This window comes from Ursus maritimus, unplaced genomic scaffold, assembly GCF_017311325.1.
Source record: "Ursus maritimus isolate PB19 unplaced genomic scaffold, ASM1731132v1 scaffold_25, whole genome shotgun sequence".
In the NCBI taxonomy this organism is placed as follows: domain Eukaryota; kingdom Metazoa; phylum Chordata; class Mammalia; order Carnivora; family Ursidae; genus Ursus; species Ursus maritimus.
In genome coordinates, this window is record NW_024425008.1 from 28,547,741 (window position 1) to 28,569,957 (window position 22,217).

The 22,217-nt window shown below is 44.3% G+C and overlaps 1 protein-coding gene across 10 annotated transcripts in view; it reads right to left on the minus strand.

Moving 5' to 3' along the window:
- SIPA1L1 (signal induced proliferation associated 1 like 1) overlaps positions 1–20,799 on the minus strand; it is a 371,790-nt gene extending 350,991 nt beyond the window's left edge. For 7 of the 10 annotated variants that reach the window (XR_005837672.1, XR_005837671.1, XR_005837673.1 and 4 more), the window contains exons 1-2: positions 20,680–20,799; positions 20,040–20,099 (exon numbers count right to left, since the gene is read on the minus strand). The gene's annotated coding sequence lies outside the window, so the exon portion shown is untranslated. Of the gene's footprint in view, positions 1–14,273; positions 14,313–19,684; positions 20,014–20,039; positions 20,100–20,630; positions 20,655–20,679 lie in introns of those variants that run through there. The other 3 variants (XM_040641702.1, XM_040641703.1, XM_040641705.1) reach the window with 3 other exon arrangements.
- Positions 20,800–22,217: the final 1,418 nt, after the last annotated feature.

Here is a 22,217-nt window from a genome sequence, read left to right on the forward strand (position 1 = left end):
ATTGGGTTAAGATGTCCACAAATATACAGACAGTTGAAGTGCACCATTTATAAACTACCTTCTCCTGTGGCAGCTTTGAACTTCTACATGTTTATTCAGGGATGCATGTAAGATTAGGCTCTGGGAATACAAAATTGCAAAAGACACAGCCCTGGCCTTCAAGGTCTAACAGGAGATGCAAACACAGAAAAAATAACTTTAACATATTCTGACAAAGCTCCCCCAGCTTCTCTCTATCCTGCCACTTAGTAAGTGGCTTGTAATTTTCTGTTACCCGTCTGTCAGCCTGGCTTGCTTTCCTGAGAACGGACGTGCCCTCTGAGTCCCAAAGACTGACAGTGACCTGAACCCAGGAGAGCTTCAACAAACTCTTGGTTGAGTATGTGAATGAAAAAGCTTGACTATGCAAGGAGAACCAAGTATATCCTACACCAGCATCTGCCCTGCTCTCTTAACCTCTTCTCGGTTACAAATCCCAGCCGCACTTGGCCTGAGCATAGTCCTTGCTGAGGCCGGCGGGGAGCAAATGAAGCTGGGAAGATACCCAGGCTGATTCCTCCCTCTCTGCCCCCTGACCTCTCCTCCATCTGAGCTCTTAGCTTTCCTACCCTTGCCTTCCTCCATCTGACACCTGGGGAAAAATGCTCAGGATAACCTTTCAAAAAGACAACTGTGATGAGATGGGATGTTCCTGTGTAATGTAGATAAAATTTATGGCTCCAAGAACCCACCATTATAACCCAAATGAAATGTATCTTTCCATCAGGGTCTTTAAAAACCCAAGGGAAAGAGACCGGGACAGCTGAAAAGCTGGGAGGGCTTGCAAGAAGGGACGAGAGGCACCTGGGTGGCACAGCGGTTAAGTGTCTGCCTTCGGCTCAGGCCGTGATCCCCACGTTACGGGATCGAGCCCCACATCAGTCTCCTCCACTATGAGCCTGCTTCTTCCTCTCCCACTCCCCCTGCTTGTGTTCCCTCTCTCGCTGGCTGTCTCTATCTCTGTCAAATAAATAAATAAAATCTTTAAAAAAAAAAAAAAAGAAGAAGGGAGGACGAGCAGCTGACACAGACTGGGCCGGGCGTCCACTGCGTGCCAGACCTTGCACGTGCTGCCATACAATTCCATCATAATTAGAGCTCCCAAGGGCGCCAGGTGGCTCAGTAGGTTGAGCATCTGGCTACTGATCTCCATCTCACAGTAAGGAGTGTGAGCCCCGCGTTGCGCTCCATGGGAGCCTACTTAAAAAATTAATAATAATAATAATAATAATTAGAGCTCCCACCTACTGGTACTGAACCCAAACTGTGGGGATGGCATAACACACATCATCTCATTTCTCCTTGACAATAACCTTGCAAATTAAAGCATCATCACTGTCCCCTTTTTAAAAATGAGGGAAGAGGCTGAAGAACCACCTGAGGGCACAGAGGTAGGATGGAAACCAGGTCTCGGGTCCCAAAGCCCGTATGTACCACTTCCAATTACCAAGAAACACTGTGAGACATGGGAATGCAACTTAGTTTCTGCACCCATGTCCTAAATCTAAACCGTAAAAATGAGGGAAACTCCTTCCTCAAAAGTTGGCTTTGAAAATTAAATGAGACAATAATCCAAAAATGTACTAGTACATAACAGACCCTCGAAAATAAAACTGTTTCTGTTCTTTCTGCTTCTCCTGCTGTGAACTTCTGGCCTTAAAGCCTGAGCACACAGTGGACACACTGTCATTTGTAAATCAGCGCTCACACCCTGTCCTTGAGGGCGGGCTCTGGCCTACTCGTATCCAACAGGTTAAAATAAAATTAATTTCGAGAAAAGCATCTAGAATGCCAACCACCACCTTACAAAGTTTTAGAACACAATTCACTTGCAACGCCGAAACTATTCACAGAGAAATCTAAGGTCAAAGCTGCTCTTGGTTTTGTTCGCCAACATTTTCCTCCTGAGGAATCACAGACACCCCACCCTCAAGGCTGCTGCGCCCGGCACCATATGCCCACAGTGGAAAATGCTGCTGTCTTCCCGGGGCCTCCCTTCTCCCCATCAGATTTCACCTTCGAGCCCCTTCTGCTTGTATTCAGAAGCCATTTTTGAAAGGTAAGAAACAGGAAAATGTTAATTGTGGTTAGTTTTCATTGGGTGGTAAAATGATGGAGGATTTTTTTTTCTTCTTCTTCATACTTTCTGGTATTTTCTGAACTTTCAAAAAAAAACCTTATGCAGTGCTTTCCTAATACAAACAAAAAAGACACACAAGAAGAGAAAAGGAAAGAAATGCCAATGCATTTAAATGATCTCCTTAGTCTCCTGCTGGACATCTCTCTTCTTCCTGACTACCCGGTGAGCTGGAAGCATCCTGAGAACAGGTCTGCTAAATCCTCTGCACCACACTCATCACAGCACCTCAGCCACAGCAGGGGCCGGACACAAACTGGCTCAGTGAGGGTGTGTCGCGTGAATGAGGAATATTCAGGTAATATTTAGAAACAGACTATCTTAATGGGTGGTGGGTGGACCAAGGTATGAATGTGGCATGTCTTTAATGAACTTGGATTATCATAGTTAAATATCATTATTAAAAAGGCAGCTTTCAAAAAACCAAAGCAGTTAAACATGACAAATCTACAACCCGAAGACAAGGTGAACTACTCAAGGTGATTCCCAGTTGCAGAGGGAAACCAAGAACCAGAGAGCAAGCAGACCTAAGGTCCTCATGCGTCTTGCTCTAAATGAGTGCCCCAGAAACTGGATTCATTAAATAACCCCAGGGTTCTGTGCCCCACTTGGAGGGCACATCATGGCCCTGCTCAGCTACATGCTCAACTACCAAAGTTTAAGAATACTCTTTAAAATTAATCTTTGTTCTTAAGATTAAATAATAAGCCTAAATATGAAAGCAAATGGGATTACGCTAAAACCACCCCAGCCATGTTATCACTCCACCAAAAATCCTTATCTAATAAACCAAAGCAGAAAATGTAGGGGCTGATTTAACATGAAAGAGAAGTCTCAAATATTTGGTTTGGAGAAATGACCTGCACATAAAGTTTAAAGAAGGGTATATTGGATTCCATAAACATACAAAGCCCATTAGTCACTAGAAAAGTGAAAGTAGTAAAAATGTTTTCCTTTTACACCATGACCTCAGTTAACTAAATTAGCTTTTTACTAATGACTTCAATTCCGTTTGATCAATTGAATATGTGTTTCCTAGAAGCACACCTGATTGCCAAGACTGACCTTACACCTGTTTTCGTATTTTCAATTAACTTCAGTTCTATTAACCTCTCTTTAAAAATCTGCATATTGCTGGGGCGCCTGGGTGGCTCAGTCGTTAAACGTCTGCCTTTGGCACTAGGGCGTGATCCCGGCGTTCTGGGATCGAGCCCCACATCAGGCTCCTCCGCTATGAAACTGCTTCTTCCTCTCCCACTCCCCCTGCTTGTGTTCCCTCTCTCGCTGGCTGTCTCTATCTCTGTCAAATAAATAAATAAAATCTTTAAAAAAAAAATCTGTATATTGCTAATATACCTCCGGGCTCCTAAAACACACTTATTTCAAAACAAAGCAGATGCTGACTTGATGACAGTATGATAATTTTAGGGCAACAGGCGGAAGTCAGTGACAGGATGACAACTTCACAGCAGAGCTCAAGCTGCAAGATGAGAAAGCAAGCATTTCACCCAGAAAATACATTTCTCACGTTTCCTGTCTTGCCTTCAGCTGGGAAGTAAAGTGAAAGTGTTCTTACTAGAAAATAATTCTGTGGCTATTACAAACTCTGTGAAGATTTATATTTATTTTGCCACAACCATAAATATTTCTGTTTCGTCTAGCTATCTGCACTAGAAGCATTTGCAGCCATAGGCCCTGAACTTCTATAGCAGGTGTGAACCTATGAGGTTGTTGCCCACATCTCAGTAAGTTCAGTTGGCCGGAGAGAATATTCAACCACAACCAATAGCTTGACTCTACTAGAAGGGAGAAAATTAAATATATTAACCATGAATTTTCTCTAGGAGTCCAAGATACTTGCTCTCATGCATCTCCTAAAAGTTCACTCACCTACCACCTCATTTTCCTTAGTAAAACCAGCAACAGGAGGACGTGAGAGAAACGAAAAGAAATGGTCTAATGCCTGAGGCCCTGAAAAAATGCAAACAGGCCAGGGTCTGCAAGCTGGGCAAGTCACTTAGCCTTTCTCAGCTTTATCGTCTGTAGATAATACCTACTTCACAGGAATTCCATGGGGATAAAATCAGATAATCTAAGCAAAGAACCTATTCATTGGTAGAGCTCAGCGAAAGATATTTAGGACTATTATTAACTGAGCACTGTGGAGGTCACCTTGACAGGCCAAAGTGCTGCAGGAGATACAGGAAAAGAAACTGCCAAAGGGTCACATGCCAGTTCTGGGAAATCCAGATCATCACTGCAGATACAAAAAAACAGTCCCTGACTCCCACCGTGGCACAACACAGACAAATGATAAACTACACACCATGCTTGACATTTCTACCAGCAAGACCAGCCTTTCATTGGAGAAATGGCAGAGAGCTTCTATCATCAGCATGGACGGTGTTTAAAACAAATAGGGTGATGGTCACAGCTACCCTATTATATGCAGACAGGCTTTCCATCATTTCCGGCAATAAAACATATTCTATGCACACAGCCAAAACATGACTGCAACAACTCTAGTCCCACCAGGTGACTGCACTAGACAATTTCCCAACTCAGTAGCTGCTGCAATGAAAGTTAATGTAAGAAGGTTTGTAACAGGAGCTCGACAGCTTGGCTCCCACTCATGGAGTCCTAATGTCTATCTTGTAGGCTTGTTGCAAAGATTAGCAGTGGTGTGACACGAAGTGCCTGGCACATTGGGTACTCAATAAGTAGTAGCCTTTGTAAAATGTGTAACGAGGAAGGAACAAAATCCAAAGGCCGAGCCTGACATGAAGCAATCAAAAAGAGAGTAGCTCCTTTTCAACAAGAAATCAAGTTGTATGGGGGCGCCGGGGTGGCTCAGTTGTAAGCGTCTGCCTTCGGCTCAGGGCATGATCCCAGAGTCCTGGGATCGAGCCCCGCATCGGGCTCCTCCGCTGGGAGCCTGCTTCTTCTTCTCCCACTCCCCCTGCTTGTGTTCCCTCTCTCGCTGGCTGTCTCTCTCTGTCAAATAAATAAATAAAATCTTTTGAATGAATGAATGAAAGAAAGAAAGGGAAAAAGAAAGAAATCAAGTTGTATGAAAACAATTGGATAAAGAACACAGTAACAAGCCTTACAATAGGGAAAAAAGCAGTAAACAGCAGGTGAATGAGTCTGCCACCCAAAAATGAATGTCAATGAGCCCATTCCCCTGGGGCGAATAAACATACAAAGTAAGATATGGTTCGTACCTCCAAGGGTCTCCAACTACCTGAGCAGAAATCACATGGCTTCACCTATCTGTTTGCATTCCTTCCCCTTGACTCTATGTCCTATGAAGGCCAAACCCACAACCCGACATTGAGCACCGTGCAGGCACTCAACACAAATTTGTTAAACAAATGAGACACTCAGGTTCTCAAAGACTAAAAGAGTACGTGCCTCAAAAGCTTTCAAGCCGGGCTTCATAGACGGCTCAATCTGAACGTCCAAGGTGCAGACAGACACTCCGTGTACTCAGCGCGCCCCCGCTGATTCTAACACCCCATGGAGACTAAGAACCACTAACCTCGTGGAGCCCCCAAGAATTGTCTGAATGGCCTTTGCAAGGGCCCCATCCAGAATGATCCGGCCTAGGCTTGCGGTGGGGAATGCAGCCGTCACTGCTACAGAAGGCTCTACCCGCAAAGTCCTTTCTGCTGCCCCTTCAACCGGCAGCACTTACTGAACTCCCGTCCTTCTCTGCGGCGCCTGGGAAGACAAACGTAATCTCTCCTCCTTCCGTAGGATGGACCTTCAACCCTTGTGACAGGGATGACATCTGTTCTGAGTCTTCTCCAGGCTAAATGTCCTTGATGAATTGTGCATCAAAGATTTAATGTTAAGCTCCTTAGGTATACAGCACAGTACAACGGCTTATCAGAGAAGGGAGAACTTAAGGAGAGTTACACCAACCAGAAAAACGGCAGTGAAGGGAGTGGGCGCAGAAGGGTGAGAAAGCCAGATAAAACTGGAACTCGGGCTGGTACTGCATCAGAGGGGATAAAAGCAAAACAAAATAAGGATAAGGAGTGTGATATGCAGGGAAGGGGGTAAGAGAGAGAAAGCTACGGGTGAGGAATTTAGTGCTTTAAATTGAATAGAACTAACATGGAACATGAACAATGGCTCAAAGAAAGTCGGAATAGTTGGGAAGAGGAGAAAGCTGAGCCGCAAGGAAGGCAGAGACAGAGTCGTGGAGAGGCCAAAGAAATCAGATAAGCAGGAAGGGAGAGACCCAAGAGAAAGGTCACAAAAGCGAGCAGGAGAGTGTGAGTTTGACGTGGCAAGGTACTGAACCACTTTAGGGCGGCACTGAGGGCGGCACACGTACCTGGTGGTACTACATTAGGAAGAGTAATCAGACAAGATGGCCTAGACACAGGGCAGCAGGAGCTGACGTGCTCACCAAGGAGCCTGCTCTGGCCACCCAGATACAAAGGTCAAGGGTCTGTCCTGAGATGGTGGCAATTAAAAGAGGAAAAGTTGAAAACAAGAATCAATTCGAAAGAAAAAAAAAAAATGGCAGTGCTTTGTCTCAGAGCAGCCCAAAGAGAAAAGGAAGGGAAGACTCAGAAAGGACATCTGAGAGCTATCTGGAAAATTTAAGGAAGAAGCAGGCAAGGCTCAGGCAAGGGAAGGCGAGATCGGCGTGCGGTCTCAGGCACTGAGTACAGGGGAAGATCAGCATGGGGGGGGGCTTGTTTGTGGAAGCTTCTCAGTTCACTCCCTGCTCCACAAATACACATGGTAACTCACGGCTGTGCTCTTCTCTGGTTTTGAGTCTAAAATCTGTAGCATTACCACCAAAGTTAAAGTGCTTAAAAAAAAAGTTGAAGTGTTCTGATAGGAGCTAGCTGAAAGAAATCAGCCAGAAAAGAGCACACATTGCGTGAGCCCATTTACAGGAAACATCCAGAGGGAGCAAGTCTATAAAGTGGATTAGTGGTGGCCTAGGGCTGGGGACAAACAGGGAGTGACAGCAAAAGGGGTTGGAGTTCCTTTTGGGAACGATGAGGATGTTCTAAAATTGTTTATGGAGATGGTAACACAGTTCTATGAATGTACACTTCAAATGGGAGAACCATATAATAAGTTAATTATAACTCAATGAAAGTGTTACATTAAAAAAAAAAAAACAAGAGTGCATAAACAGGTACTGCAACTTCAGAAACTTAGAGCCCATCTCCCCAGTAAAAATGACTATGAGACTCGAGTTCAAATAAAAAGCCATCAGGCAATTTGGAAAATTCTAAAAGATATTTTAGAGACTCTAAGTAAGCTGTATTCCTTCTAGGGGAAAAAAATGATTAAGCATGGAAAAGACAGAGATTTAAATATATAGATCCCTTTCAAATTAGTTCTTATAACTGACCTAAATTTCTTAATATGTACGTCAAAAATAAAGGCTGGGGGGTTTTTTCAGACAATTACATCAAGTGATATTCCAATAGATACCTATTGTTCAGTCTCTTACAAGCTGAAATAAGACAATGTATAGTAAGTCACTTCAACGAAAAGCAAAAGGTTATGTAACTTAACCATTACTGAGCAGATGGGTAGACTTATTTTATAAACCGGAGGACCTGAAAGATAAAGAGCGATCTCCTCTTGCCTGCAAGATACAAGAGAATACCCAAACCGTTTCTGCCTCCCGACAGCTCTGAAGCACCTGGGTCCTGCTCCCGACGCCTCCCTGCATTATTAAAGCCATTACCGCTCTCTGGACGCTGCACGCCCAGCCCAGTGCTTAGACACGGTTCCCGACAACCCTCAGTCACTCAGCAACAGTCCTACTCACTGCAAGCGTCAGGCCCTCACAGGCACCCTTACCTTCTCTTTCTAAATTGCATAACTGGCAGTGGGCCCCTCGCCGACGCCCCACGGAATCCTGAGCCCGGAGGAAGCAGCAAACCAGGAGGGCAGTGAAGAAAGTGGCAGCGCCTCTGTGCAAACTGTGTGGCGCGTGGGAAGAGCCAAGAACCAAGAACGGACACCCTGGATGCTCCTAAAGCAACGTCAGGCTGTGAGCAAGGTATCCGTCGTCAGCGAGGACCGCATGGACACGGCTAGCTCCTACCACCCCTCAGGAAGGACGTTTGGTAAGTTCAAAACGCCTCCGGTTGAACTATAAGACTGATGCTCTCAACTTTTTCATCTTTTGGATCTTAAATTTTCACTCAGTGGGGTCAAATATATATTGAACACATCCCACCCGCCTACAACAAAACTTGGAGTGACCCCAAAACTTAGGAATATATAAACAGGTATTCTGAACCAAGAAACATGGAGAGTGGTCTCCCTGATAAATCTGACCTATTAGACCCTATTTGTTAACTGATGCAAGTCATGAGAAGCCGCAAAGAACAAAGACTATGAGAAAGGAAAGAGCCGGGGTTTTTCCGACTATAATATCCTCCCACCTAAATCGAATCACTTTGGCTCGCACGATGTTTATTAAGGGGCAAGTCCGGCACCACACGCCCACGTGGTGCTCCCGTGGCTCTGCACAAAGTGAAGCCCTCTGACACCCTGAAGGAAACCAAAATACCAAGTTCTCCCAGAAACTGCCCAGGAATCACAGCATGAATAAGAAAGAACACTATTCCATCCGTTGGGAAAGAAAACCAGCCTTTGAAAGGCCAGTGCCAACTTTCCACAATACATTCTGGCCTATGGCCTAAGACTTAAGTAGTTCAAAAGAGACCACAAAGTACCTAAGATGGTAACGAATCTACTTTCCAGAAATAATACCACCATTACAAGACATAACTTTAGACGCTTCAACTCTTTTTTTTTTCATTTGATGTTAAGAATTCGGAGAAGGGCCAACACTTTCCCCATTTCACAAATGAGAAAACTAAAGCCCATGAAGGTTAGCAGACCTGCCAGCTGCCAAGCTGACTTCTCCTCTCGCACATCAACTGCTACCTCATACCCAGTATCTACAAGCCAGCTCTTAATCCCCAAAACCTCTTCCTCCCACCGTCCCCGCTTCAGCGAATGGCACCTCCATTACTCCACTTGCTCAGGCCAAAAACCCTGTTCTCCTTGACTCCTCTCCTTCTTGCTCTCTACATCATCGCACCCTTCAGGAAGTCCCACCAGCCCCACCTGACCTACGTCCAGAATCCAGCCACTTCTCATCACCTCCACTGCTCATCACATCTGACCCAGATTATTGCTAGAACCCTCTGATATCTCCCTGCTTTCCACCTTAGTCACCCCCACACACACATACATACTCTATTCTCTGCACAACTGAGTTTTTTGCTTTAAAAATATGTCAGATCACACCCTTTGTGGAAAACCCTGTGGTGGCTTCCCATCTCACTCAGAGTTGTTCATCGCTGCAGATCCAGGACGAGAGCAGCATCTGCCATCTCGAAGGTGCTCAAGTGAATACTGCTGATTAGTAAACAAACGAAAAATGGCCAAATTCACAGAGCCAGGATGACACAAATCTTCCAGTGCTCTTGGTAACCATGAGACCACATTTACAACAGCAAACAATCCACATGGGAAGAAATTCCTAAATATTACTTTGAATAACGGAACCCTATCACACGTAATCAATACTAGGTTGAATTTCTAATGACAAATTCATACGAAAATATCATTTTCACTTTAAAAAGCCATGAAATCTCACACTAGGTTATCTGAGTATTACACATTTGGCAGCACGGGCAATTGCCTGTTTCACTTCCACGGCACTGGTCCTCAGATCAGTGGCTCTTCCGTATTCGGTAACATGATGTTGCCACATCTCTAGGCTACCACACACATTAATGACAAGGGCTCTGAAAAACGCGGAAACAAGCACCTAGGAACAGGGGTGGTACGCGTTTCTAAATTTCCCACACTGGCACTATACCGATCTGAAACAGAAATTAAGTTTCTATGGTATTAAAAGTCACGGCAGATGGGGCGCCTGGGTGGCACAGCGGTTAAGCGTCTGCCTTCGGCTCAGGGCGTGATCCCGGCGTTGTGGGGTCGAGCCCCACATCAGGCTTCTCCGCTATGAGCCTGCTTCTTCCTCTCTCACTCCCCCTGCTTGTGTTCCCTCTCTCGCTGGCTGTCTCTATCTCTGTCAAATAAATAAATAAAATCTTTAAAAAAAAAAAAAAAAGTCACGGCAGAAAAGCGACATTCAGAACTGTCTCCTACCAAAATTACAAAAACCTCAGAGTTGAGATAAAATGTTGACTGTTTTCAGATCAAAGGGAAACTAATGCTAAAATTATCCACCATTATAGAATTTCCTCACTAAAATGTTTTAGAGTTAAAAACAAATTCTCTGAATTTCTTTCTTTTCTTTTAAAAACATTTCTACTACCTGCAAAAAGCCTTCAGTCTCACTAAATCACAATAATAAATTCACGGAATTTTAACAGTTGGCCTTAAAGGAAACTTAATTCAACCTCAACCTTCTTCCCCTTACAAAGGAAAAGATATTTGGTATATAATAAAATGAACAATAAAACTTGTTAAATGAGTGAATGAATGAAGATCCAAAAAGGGTATATGACTCTTTAAGGATCTGACAATTAAGGGAAAAAAATCCAGATTAATCAAAACTGCGTTTCTAGACTCCTTTGGAACAGACGTGGAAGTAGAGGAAACCAAGACTTGAAAACCTTATCTGGGTCCTCAGGAAAAACTTAACCAAAATTCACTAAACCCTGTTTCCTTCAGTTCTGTTACTTAGAAAAGCACTTGATAAAATAAATTTTGCCAAGACCTATCTCCTTGGAAACCAAAAAGGCAGCACTGTCTAGGGTTTGTTTTTTCTTCTATACAAAGAATATTTAACACAGGACTAATTTCATAATAAACAACTACAACTGTTTTGCATCAGAAGTAAAACAGGTGGCCTTTGACGAAAAGAAAACTCAACCAGACGAGAGCAACAGAACACCGAAAAGGACCGGATCAATCACTAGAATATCAGCCACATGAGTGCACGAACCATATATTCCCTTGTCACTAAAAGCAGCCATTGGCCCCTGGCATTATAGGGGGAGTCAATAAATACTTATGGGATGAATGAGTAAGTTACTCCTTAGAGAATCACCCATGTAGACATGAATTCATTTGGTCACCACTGAACAACTAAATGCAAGCATACCACATTGTTCCTCCACAACAATTCTACCGATGTCCCTTCAAGTAATACACTCAACCAAAATTATCCCCACAGTTTTATTAAGAAGGCGAGAAAGTATGTCTCAAGTAGCCCAAAGTACTTACTACAATAGCCACTTAATTTGCTCTTCTGGTTCCAATCTCTCTCATTCAATTCATCCTACACAACCCAGCCAGGTTAGTTTTCCCTTCTTTGCACATCCCAGAAAAGAAAACAGTGCTGTTGGCTAGCTAGTCAATCTTTTTGTGCGGCCTACTGCTATTCAAGGAGCAGACGGGGAAAAGCAGAGTCTACTGGAATGGAGTAGGAAAAGCAATATAGTGTCAAGGAAAACAATACCACCAGTGACAGTTCTTGTAATAACTGATACCACTGAAAACCTTGAGATTACCACTAGCGGCTGTCATGAAAGACCTCCTTGTAACACTGCAACTCAACTGACACATATGGTTTGGGGTATTTATACCCAGTGGGGTATATATCCCATCTTCAAGGTCCATCGCCTTTTGCAAGCTTTCCCAAGCCACCGGAATAAGTATCTGTGAAAGTACTTTGCAAACCAGGAAGTGCTAGACACACAGCTCTTACTCTACTCGCTGCCAATTGATAGCCTTGCAAACATGCTGCCATTTAAATCACTTTACCTCATTCTTTAAGTGTCTGATACCCGCAAAAAAATGAAAAATCCTGTGAGTTGTTTTCTCAATTGTCGAGTTCTCTATTCTCTATTATTTAAGAATAGCATCAATTAAAAGTAAGTGCCACTCACACCTACAGATTTCAATATATTAGAAAGCTAGCGTAATCCAAAAAGATGTAGTACTGGCATAAAGACAAAGAGACCAATGGAAGAGACAGCCCAGAAATAAGACCTTGTGTATGTGGGCAACTGATCTTCAACAAGTGAGCCAAGACCACTTCAACGGGGAAAGGACAATCTCTTCAAAAAACAGTGTTGAGAAAACTGGACATTCACATCCAAAAGAATGAAGTTGGACCCTTATCTTACACCACATACAAAAATTAACTCAAAATGGATTAAAGACCTAAACATAAGAAAACTATAAAATTTCTAGAAGAAAAACATAGGGGAAAGCTTCATGACACTGGTATTGGCAATAACTTCTTGGATATGATGCCAAAAGCACAGGCAATAAAAGCAAAAATAGACAAATTTTAAAACTATGTGCATCAAAGGATACAATCAACAGAGTGAAAAGGCAACCCAAAGAATAGGAGAAAATATCTGCAAATCATACATCTGATAACGGGTTAATATCCAGAATATATAAAGAACTGAAATCCAACAACCCGATTAAAAAATGGGCAAAGGATTTGAATAGACATTTCTCCAAAGCTGATAGACAAATGGTCAACAAACATATGAAAGATGCTCAACATCACTTATCGACAGAGAAATGCAAATCAAAACCACAGTGAGATCTCACCTCACACGCATTAGGATGGCTACTATGAAAAACAAAGAAATTAACAAGTGTTGACGAAGATGTGGAGAAACTGGAACTCTTGGGCGCTGCTCACGGGAACGTAAAACCACTGTGGTCTTACAACTACTATGAAAAATTGTAGAGATTACTCAAAAAGTTAAAAAGAGAACTACCATATGATCCAGCAATCCCACTTCTGTGTGTATATTCAAAAGAATTGAAAGCAAGGTCTTAAAGGTATATTGGTACACCCATATTCATACCAGCAATATTCACAATAGAAGAGGCAGAAGCGACCTGAATGTCCGTGAATGGATCAGTGGACAAAATATGGTCTACACATATGGAGTATTATTGGGCCTCGAAAGAAGGAAATCCTGTCACATGCCAACATGGATGAACCCTGAGGACATTATGTTGAGTGAAAGAAGCCAGTCACGAAAAGACAAATACTGCCTGATTCTTACTTATATGAGTTGTCTAAAGTAGACACATTCACAGAAACAGAGAGTAGAATGGCAGCGGCCGGGGATAAGAGGAGAGTATAGTTTCAGAGCTGCAAGATGAGAAAGTTCTGGAGATCTGTTTCACAACAACATGAACGCACTTAACACTCCTGCACTATATACTTGAAAATGGGTAAGATGGTAAATTTTATGTTATGTGTTTTTTAACACATTAAAAAAAGTAAGTGCCAACACACAGTTACCAAATCGGATTTATATGTTCTACATCCACCGCAGGAGTCTAAGCAGCCTGACCCTTTCAGCCTTTGGCAGGTATTTCCAGAGTTTTTTCCAAGTTGTCTTTTTAGTCAATGGGACAGCGTAGAGGATCAGAGGCTCCTCTCCTCACCCATTCAAAATGAAGCTTCCACAGTCCCCAGGCAGCTGCTCTCTGGTTTAAGCTACTACTTGTTTACCTTTTTGTCAAGCCTGGGTTCAAAACTGATAAAAAAAAAAAAAAAAAAGCAGTTGTGCTCTCAAGTGGGTGGAGGAGAAGCAGAACAGAATCCTCCACCGAGTTCCTTCACATCACCGTCCACCTGATACGCAGCACGCTGCCCCGGAGAAAAGCCCCCGAGTTCACCGGGACCCCCTAACCTCTCCACCCAAGCACTCACTGCTCCCCCAAACACACGTCCTCCCCAAACTGCTGAAAGCCACTATTTTAAAACATTACCTGGAAAATGGCCTTCAGAACAATCCCACCAAAAGCAATTATTCGGCTGACGTTCTTGAACTCTGAATAAGTCTTTCCTATGAACTCTGTAGCTCTCCATAACCTATCATTTACCTACTGAAACATTGTTATGCAATTATTAGACCTCATTTCCTATTACAAAGGATAAGCACTAAGATCCTCATTAAAAAAATAAAGTAACATGGAGACACTTCGAAGAACCACGGGCACCTGGCAAACTGTTAGAGACAAGGGTTAGGAACCACAGTCAGACCCCACCCCAAACACAGACAACACACACACACAGCACCTTCTCTTTACATCGGAGAGGCCAGCTGCTCAGGAATTAGGCTCAGACAGTATACCGGCAGAACCTTCTGAGGTCTTCCGTAGAGCAGCCAGAACTAGGCTTAGGAAGAGGGAGGAGGTCCACCAACCACACCCCAACCCGCAGGGCAAGAGGAAGAAGATGTGTTTCTGAAGCCTTCTGAAGAAAAGTAGTTCGGTTCCGACAAGTCATAAACTTACGTTTCTTGCAAAAACCTGGGGAAATACTGCTTTCCACTTTTTTCCTAGGCACACATCGATGACGCAAGCAGTAACAGTCAAAGTGGGTGAAAATTTTAGGACATGCAACTAATTTATAATGATCTATATCTTGTAGGCATCTCCTAACAAGCACTGTCTCTTCTCGAAAGCATGAGATACCACGGTTCGGTTGTCCGTTGTTTCTCTAAGAGCATCGAGAACCACAAAGAAACTTGTAAAAAACCAATAATCGATTCTGGGAACCAAGACTGTTGAAGGGAACACAAGGAGTTCTCAATATCCAACGAGAATACCTACCTAGGCAAATACTCTAGAATATGGGGGGTGGGGAAGGATAACATAGGAGCTGAAGGAAAAGAGACTGATCACACTCAAGTCTGGATTATAGAAACATAATCATTCACTATGAAGCTCTTTGCTTTTTCTTTCTCACTAGCTGTTTTCTGAGTAGTTGAGAATTCATTCTAAAAGGAAGCAAGACCCTGAACCACAAAAACCCATTAACGATGATACCTACAGCTTCAGTAAAAGACTTTGTGAAAACAGTAGAAGAGAAAGGAGAAAATAACCAGAATTAACTACTGTATCTGCAAAAGGCATTTAACCCAGACCTGATCTGGGGGAGGAGAAAGGAAAAAGAACCCAGTGGTAGCCGAAGCTGGACATCCTGTCCTATTCATTCAAGTCGCCTCTGAGTGACCTCTGTGCTTGTGCAAACCAGAAACCCTCCCTCCCCAAGCGTGCACACTCCAACAAGCATCCACGCTCCTGCCTCTCCTGAAAAGAGGGGAATCTAATGTTATGTAATTGCCTGTTTCCCACAGTTTTAAAGTGAGGCGTACTATAATCCTAATTAGAGGGAGAAGTCGGTGCAACATGACAAGTAACAAATTAGAAATCTAAATACTGAAAATTCTCATCCCAGGCCTCCAAAGGCAAAGAGCTAGGACTTCAGCTGACCCTGCCGCACACCCCCCAAAGCACTGCTATTTCCTACGGTCCACCTAAAAAAGCTCGTGATGTTCCTCCATGCCATTTCAGGGTCATCCCTCTTGATCTCCAAGAAAACATTCATGTTCTCTTTACTCTCCCCAGGCCAGAACAAAAGGAGAAAATGAATGTGCACGGGCCCCTATCCTCAAAAGATATGCCCCAATAGATTTTCTTACCTTCATGACCACAAATGCAACCACACTCACGTTATTCCATCCCTCACTCAAACCATCTGTGCTTGAGAGACCCAAGGCAAAAGGAATTTTTCCCCTGCTTCTGACTCACTCCAGAGCTCATCAAAAGCCCACCAGAAGAATAAAAGAACGATCGTCTAAGGATCATTAACTTAGATCTAACCTTTGGAAAATAAAATCCCATATAGGTGTGTAGGCTTTGTTTTGCCTTTTTTTTTTCCCCAGTTAGCTAGACATAGGGAAAAAAACAAACAAAAACCTAAAAACAAAAATGCAACGAGGTCAATTTACTTCTTATGCCAAAAAGTAGAAGTGCAGTGGATAGGTTAGGCAGTCAATCTCAAGTGACCGTGGAACATCCATATTTTAAGAAGCACCGGATACGGAACAAGACACCAATTTCTGGATGAGCACTGAAAGAATAAGATAATGTTCAACTCTTCCAGGAGAAGGGAGAGAGCCCCTCGTCTAAAGGGCAGTCACCCAACTGCCACGGATATTTCTTCTCTCCTGGCTCAGGTTACCCTAGTGGAAGGGAGGGTGGCGCTAATTAAATCAGTCACATCTTCAACAGGAAGCTCCTTCAACATGTTCCTCTTTCTGTGCAATTATCCCTCCATCTGACCCAGCCCCCCTCCAAGTCCCCACCCCCTGGTAACACTTACACGTAACTGAAAAAGAAAGTCTACAAGTTGCCACTGTTCCAGAAATAAGGAAGGGACAGTCACTTTCTTTTACAAATGAAAAATTATATAAAGGGAAGAAAATGGTAAGCTTGGCTTCTCCAAAGAGCATACAAGTCTATTATGCTCTGAGTTAATAAAGTCTATTCCCCCCCCCCCAAAAAAAAGGAGGGGGGAGCCTACAGGCTCTACCATGTAGATATTTTAACTAACTCATAATTTCTTTTTCCATAACTTTGTAATTTGAGTAACTCTAAAGCTTACTTGCCAAACACTACATCAAAACTGTTTTCAAAGCTCTTCAACCTTCATGTTGATTTTGTTTGTTTCCTTAAGTTTTGCTCATTAAGATACTTAATAAACACTGAACACTTGCGGGGGGAGGGGAGCAGTAAAGGAATTTTAACCTATAGACTCCAAACAAACAAACAAACAAAAAACCCAGGAAACAAAGGAGTACAGTTAAATCTGGAAACCTTCCTCCCAATCACTGCCTGATCACTAACTAGCTCTTTTATAACCTTCGACAAATCACTTCAACTTCTGGGCCTCAGTTTCATCAACAGCAAAATGGAGAAAACGGGCCAAATGATTTAATTCAAAATCCCTTCTAGCTTCAACAGTCTATGAATCTGTTCATCAGAAAGAAAATGCAACTGCAAATAAGACTTTATGATTTGCAAAGTACTTTCATACATATTTTCTCATTAATTCTTGCAGCAAAGCTGTGAAGCAAGCATTATGCCCGTCTTTGGTGAGAAAGACAGTTTTTCAGAATGACAGTTCAGAGAGGTTTGATTATTTTTTAAGATCCCATAGCCAGAAATTTCGAAACCCAGACCTTCTGAGGGCAAATACTGGGCTCCATTATTTCAGAAAATAATAAAAATAATTGATTGATTGCTTGCTATGCAAAACTTTTAAGGAGGCATCAGGGTACCATAACACCAAACCCAGAAAAGTTACCACAAATGGCCCCACCGGACAGAAGTTCCACGAAACACACTTTTACTCACCACAGGAACCATGGAACCAGACAGCACACTTCCCAGATAGAGACACTGAGTAAATACCACCTGACACCATAAACTTCAAAAGGTTAGGAATATAGTGATATTATGGGGGAAGGGACAACTTTTTTCTCAATTTCAGATATGAACTTCCATCATTTGCATCAAAAGGAAGAAAGAGCATTCTACGTCAGAGATCTAGTTCTCCATTAGAGGGATATATCTATTTGTCTTCCTCTGACAAAGTCGGATTTCATCAGTGAACCAAAAATCTCAAATGTCCTATCACCTGGAAATCTTCAAATGGGCCAAGAGGAATAATACCACAATCATGAGGACTGACAGGAAGCACACAATTATGTTCTCATGAATCACTACATACTTTCCCCTAAATTGGAAAGATTCAGGGAATCTGTAGTTTTACACTTTTCCACCTCTCCTCATGCTTCCATTTCACAGCTCAAAGAGAGAGAAAACAGCCATTTATTGAAAACTTCAAACTGCAAATTAATAGAACATATACATATCTCCACTCAGGGTCAACCAAGATCCCCCAAAGCTTACAAAACCACTAAACTCAAGCAATCTTCAATCTCTGACTTCAATAAAGCTACATGAAGATTTTAAGTTGTTTTAAAAAAAAATTGGGGGCAGGGGGTAGGAGGTTCCCTAAAATTACTCATGGAATTCAAAGTAAAAGCAAAGTAAATAAATATGAAAGCCAGAAAATAACAGTGAAAGGATAGAGTTAAATAAATCTCAGTACAAAATCTAAGTAAGGTGCTTTGGATTTATTGCCAAGAGTTCAACCTTGCCACAGGATCCAAACAACTGCCCGACACTTCCGATCTAAAAAGTTCTCTGTATGAGAGTTGCAATTTCAAACCGGAGGAGCGGTCCCAGGAACTGCAGAGAAGCTAACAGCAACACCTACTGACTATCTTGAGCCACTTGCCAAACTTGTTCTCTCAGTCAAACTAGAGAAATCTAATGATACAGTCAACTTCAAGAGTCCTTTACTTAAGCATAATGAGATAAGAAAATAAGTCGTCACCCACATAAAGCTATTCATCCCCAAAATCTCTTACTGTGCCCCTAACCATTTACGAGCAAATCAAATCATCACCCAACTCATTTTAAATGCATTGTTAATCGCTGATGCCTCAGTACAGATAATTTATTCCATGGGAAAAATGTTTTAATATTAATATTCTTGTTAATAACTGGTATGTCATCTAATAGTTGGACACATCAGTGACCATAAACTGCTTTACGCAAACCTTTCATTTGAGACTACTGCTGTTACTGTTCTGCATTATTCCCATCAGTTTTTTTTTTTTTATCCTGGTATAGGTGGTTTAATTGCAGCCTTCAAAAAATGAAAAAGAGAAAAGTGAAAGTCATTAAATCGGGATTATATAGAAAATTAATACTGTTACTAAACTGGCTGCAGAGAATGATTCTATAGGACTTAATCTTGTACTTTTCCAAAAGATTAAATCAGAGAATCTTTGTCTTGGACGAATATTCCATATGAGAAAAGAAGAGAAAGTTGACACTTAACTCCCACAGAGTACCAGTATAAAAACAATGGGTTTAAGAGTCTGAGTCAGAGTTTCAACATGAAAGGCTTACTTTATAGAGGAAACGCCAACCCCAGTTCATCCAGATAGACCTGGAACCTGATGAAAGTCGACACCTTTACTCTGAAATTTGCATCGCATCACTGGCTCCCAGTTTAGAAATATAATCGTCCAGCACGTAGTAAGAATTTCAGGGAACGCCACCTCTAAAATACCCGTCAGGAAAAATTAAATCTATTAAGGTAAACGCAGTCTCCAGGAGCCATCAGTCCCCAAATGCTTCCCTTCAAAAACGAATACCAACAACTCAATTAAACATCTTCCCTGAAGTGAGCCATTTCCCTTGTCTCTAGATTTAACAAACGGTGAAACCCGATGAAATTTCAACCTGCCCAATATGATTACTTGTCCAACCTAGAAACGCCGTGAAGCGATACGGAGCCTCGCAAATTTCCTTTAGGGTCAGAAGTTGGAAACTGATGAGGCTAAAGAAGAAAAGTTCTTTTTGAAGCGCCCTCACGCCTTCCCAGCCCTCTCGCGGTTTACTTGCTCCAAGGAAAGCAGGTTAGAGCTTCCCTGACTTTCACTGCCCTCCCCCCAGACCCCCGAGAGAAAAATTAACCACCCGCCGGCAGCGAGCTCCCTACTCCCTTTCCCGTGATTACACCCTTCGGCCTGTCCTTTCCAGCACAGCCTGCAAAGCGCTCACCCAGGTGACTGAAGGGGAAGGGTGCCGGGTGACGACGAGTGGAGCCGGGTGGGCGCAGCCACCCCGACGGGGGCGCGGGTCTCCCGGGCTCTCGCGGAGGCGCTCCGCCGGTAGTTAATGCAGATTCGGATTCCAAGGAGCGTGCGCGCGCGCCGTGCGCGGTGCAGCTCGGACTCGCCCCCGCCGGGCTGCGCTATCAGCACGCCACCGAATCGGAAATAAAACTTTGACCGGTCTCCCGGTGTCCTGCTCCCGGCCCTGGACCCGAGCCCCAGCCAGAAATACGCTCCGGGGGCTGTCGACCGCGCTGCACCCCCGCTCCCCTGCCCGGCCCCGGGGCTCGAGAGCCACTTACCGCTCGGCCCGGCTTCTCGGTGCCGCCGCGCGTCCGGGGTGGGTCCGCCGCGCGCTCTCCCTGGGGAGAAAGAGAAACCGTGTGGACGGTCGGCGCGCGCTCACTCGCCGCCTCCTCTGCGGAGAACCGCGGGCGGCGAGGCCGGGCCGGGGCGGGCGCCGAGCGGAGGGGGGCCCGGGGGAGGTGGGGGCGGAATCTGCCCAACTCCCGAGCCCGGCTCCGAGGGGGACCCGGAAAGCAGGCTGGAGAGCAGCCGGCGGGGGCCGCGCTCCTGGAGTGGGGGGCGAGGGTGCCTCCCCCCCTCAACTATTGTCTGGGCTCGTTCCTCCTTTCCTATCCGAGGCTCGCGCCCCATCCCCACCTGCCCCCAGGAGAAAAAGCTGGGGGGTAAAGCGTGTTTGGGGTGGCTGGGGGTCCGGAGGTCGGAGGTGGGCGCAGGGGAAGGGAGGTTTGTGCCGGGTGGGGGAGGGGACAGGTAACTGCCGACGGGGGTGGGAAGGCCCGGGAGGACCGGTGGGGGAGGAAATGGGGAGGGAGCCCCGGAGGCGGGAAGGGATGCAGTGGCTGGGGGGCGGCCTCTGAAGCCCGGACCTGGCCCTCCCCGGGGACCCTCCTCCCGGGAAGTCGGCGCCGCACTGACTTTTTCGCTCACTCGCTCTCGCACGCACTGAACTCGCTCACAAAGTTGCCGGCGGTGGCGGCGCCGCGCTCGCCCTTCCCTCCCCTCCACTCCCCTCGCCTCCCCGCCTCCCCGCCCCATTCCTTCCCCTCCTTCTCTCCCTCCCTCCGCAAGTCTCGGGTGAGATCACCGCTGGGCTGCTCAGCATAGCGCGCAAATCTCGCGAGAGAAGCGGCAGCTCAGCCTGGCCCGCGAGGGAAGTAGGAGTTGGTGGAAGGTGGGGGACCGTGGAACTCCTAGTTGCTATGACGACGGCAAAGCCCTGGATTCCTGTCTCCTGCAGAGAGCCAAGGCAGTAAACGTGGGTGCAGTTTTCAACCTGCCCCCTCCCTTGCCCGACACCCTAATGGTGGGGAAAGCGAGGGCTAGAAGCGGAAGGAGAATTTTTTAAACCTAATTGAGAGGGCATCTGTAGACCAACGTCATGATACCTGGCCAGATTTGGCAAATGAAGCTAATTGTTTTGGGGCTTTTCTCCAGAGGTTCTGGGGGAGATTTCTGCCATAGAAGCCAGCACGTATCTGTACCCCCAAAGTTCTATATATATTCACTCCTTCAACCCTCCGGTCTAATCTCATCCCCCAACCACCACTCCATAGGCCCCCTCTCTCCTCCCCTCCTCCGCTCCCACATCCCCATCACCACCACCACCGCCAGACTGGGCTCCTTGAGGATCTGCCTTACTCATCTTTGTGTTCTCAGCGCCTCCACAGGCTTGGTACATAGTAGATATTTACTTAATGTCTTGGGGGGGGTGGGATGAATGCAGCAGTCTGTAAGTGTCCTCAGTACTTTCCTTTCACCCTACCCTGTATAGTATGTACCTACTTAAGCTTAGAATGTAAATATCTGCTCCACAGACATATTTTTACTCCATTACTGTCTGCATATTGCTGTTCACACAGAATATGTCTTTTTCAACAGAGTTCATCCTTTCTACGACTTTGTCTCATAAAAGCCCTGGGGTGGGGAGAGTTTTGTTTTGGTTTTGGTTTTTGGTTGTTGTTTTTTTTAATCACTAAGCTTTTCAAACGCCTTCAAACCTACTTCAAAATGCTGTTAAGAATCAAGACGAAATCTTTTCATGTCCTTCTTTTCTTTGGGGGGTTTAAATAGTCACTGCGTAAATAAAATGGGTACTGTGAATAGAAGTGAAGCTTAAACTTTAGATTTCAAAAGGGATGAATGAAAAATAGATTCCAGGGTATGTGAATTATATCTCAATAAAAGCTAATAAATCCCATCCCTACACAGAGAAAATTGTGATTTAATTCAGTCCCACAAAACTAGAAAACCCATGAAAGTACATGAAGACTAGGCAGCTAAGACTCTTAGGTCAAATGCAACCCTAAATCCTAGATTGAGGAAAGTTTTTACATTAGAAACCTAAGTGAATACAATGATTGAAAAGCACTGGACAACTTCAGAAGACTAGGTTTGAGTTTTCCTGTATCACGAATAATTGAATCTCCTTGAGAAGTCATTTAATCTCTGATTCT